This window comes from Lathyrus oleraceus, chromosome 5 (assembly GCF_024323335.1).
Source record: "Lathyrus oleraceus cultivar Zhongwan6 chromosome 5, CAAS_Psat_ZW6_1.0, whole genome shotgun sequence".
Classification (NCBI taxonomy): Eukaryota; Viridiplantae; Streptophyta; class Magnoliopsida; order Fabales; family Fabaceae; genus Lathyrus; species Lathyrus oleraceus.
The window spans coordinates 414545135-414547331 of NC_066583.1; the positions used below are offsets into that span (position 1 = coordinate 414545135).

The 2197-nt window shown below is 39.7% G+C and overlaps 1 non-coding gene across 1 annotated transcript; it reads right to left on the reverse strand.

Moving 5' to 3' along the window:
- Positions 1 to 1003: 1003 nt before the first annotated feature.
- On the reverse strand, positions 1004 to 1110 carry LOC127089591 (small nucleolar RNA R71). Its single transcript, XR_007791167.1, has one exon. It is a non-coding gene; the product is annotated as a small nucleolar RNA R71 (small nucleolar RNA).
- Positions 1111 to 2197: the final 1087 nt, after the last annotated feature.

Consider the following 2197-nt stretch of genomic DNA (forward strand, 5'->3'; position numbering starts at 1 on the left):
CAACTTAGTCAAGATACTATATTTCTTAGAAATAGGTTTACTACTCTAACGCAATGCGCGCCTTTTTATAAGTTATAATAAGAGGGTTTGATTAGGGAGTACAACTCGGTTCTGAATACGTGAAAGCGACAGTTCCTGTTAAATTAGTTCTGTTCAAAGTAGGAAACACTGCCCATAAGTAGTTCTATTAGCAAGTACTTGGATTACTAATTGATTATGTGAATTACATTCGACCCTGTCTTTATTAATTAAACTTTATTCAATACTTTAATTTTCATTGCACACTCTAAAAACACCTAGTTTGATTGCCTTTGATAAACACCATAACAATAGATAACGATAGATTGACACTTGGTCTCTATGGATTCGACAATCTTTTATATTACTCTGACGTGTTCGTATACTTGCGAAAAGCACGCATCAAGTTTTTGGCGCCGTTTCCGGGGACCAATTTCGTCAAATTTCATTTCCCTGTTGTTATATCGTTTAGACTTAGGCTATTTCCCGCCGGTCAATGCGAAGAACTCGCAGCACCGGAAGTTTAAGCTTAGTATATCCTCTCGCAGAACCTGAACGTTACGCTCGCGCACGTTTATTCTTTCATAGAATTAAGAGAGCTATGGCCGAAGATCAAAACCAAAGACCTCTTAAGGATTTCACTCAACCATCCAACGAAGAACCTATTTCTAGTATAGTAAACCCAACCATCCCAGCTAATAATTTTTAACTTAAACCCTCCCTGTTGCAACTAGTGCAACAGAGACAATTTGTAGGTCTCACTACTGAGAACCCAAACCAACATATAAAATTATTTCTTCAATTAGCAGACACTTTTAAAACCAATGGAGCTTCTCCTGAGGTAATACGTTTAAGATTATTCCCTTTTTCCTTCAGAGATAAAGCCCTATCATGGTTAGATTCCCTTCCACCCAATTCCATTACGACTTGGGATAACCTTAGAAGAGTATTCCTTGCTAGATACTTTCCCCCAAGTAAGACCGCCGTTCTTCGAAACCATATAACAAGATTTACCCAAAACCAAGGAGAATCGCTGTTCGAAGCTTGGGAGAGATATAAAGAGTTGTTACGAACATGCCCAAATCATGGTTTAGAAAATTGGTTAATCATTCAAACCTTCTATAATGGACTTCATTACAACACTAAGATGACCATCGACGCTTCCGCAGGCGGTGCTCTGATGAACAAACCTTATCCTGAAGCTAGTGCCCTCATCGAAGATATAGCTCAAAACCATCAGTCATGGGGAGTCGAACGAGCGACAGTTGAGAAGAAGGAAGCCCAAGGAGGAGTGCATGAACTAAGCTCTATAGACATTATGCAAGATAAAATGGACGCATTAGCCCTTAAGGTCGAGCATATGTGCATAAACCCGAACACTGCAGCCGCAGTTTCATCGGATTGTGAGATATGTGGAACCAAAGGACACCAATCTGCAGAATGCAGTCTATTAAACGAAACCCACTTTGAGCAAGTGAACTACACCCAAGGGAACCCATATTCGAATACCTATAACCCTGGATGGAGGAATCACCCGAACTTCTCATATAGAAACAATAACCCTATCCAAAATAATGCACCTCCGAGACATAGTTATCAAGCCCCAAGATCAAATCAACCTATGTAACATGTGCCACCAAAGCCGAGCCTTGAGAAAATTATGGAAAATTTTATCACCGCTCAAACCCAACAAAATAAAGAGTTCATGAACCAAAACATTCATGTTAATGAACTGATTACCCAGTTAGGAACCAAGGTTGACCAAATAGTTACTCGTACCAAGATGCTTGAAACCTAGATCTCTCAGGTAGCTTTAAACCAAGCCCCTCAAACCACACCTGGAGGACAGTTCCCTGGATTGAGTGAACTCAAAACTACTAAGGAATGTACCAAACCCACGGAAGAAGTAAAGGAACCAGAGGAATCTGAAAACCAGGAAGGTCGAGAAAAAGGAGAAGAACCTAAAGATAAAACTTACGTACCACCCCCACCATATAAACCACCTATACCATATCCGCAAAGACTCAAACAAACCCAGATCAATAACCAGTATCAAAAATTTATTAAAGTTATAGAAAAACTTCACGTAGAAATCCCTTTCACAGAAGCCATCACCCAAATACCTTCTTATGCAAAGTTTCTCAAAGACATCCTTACCAACAAATGTAGACTAGACGCT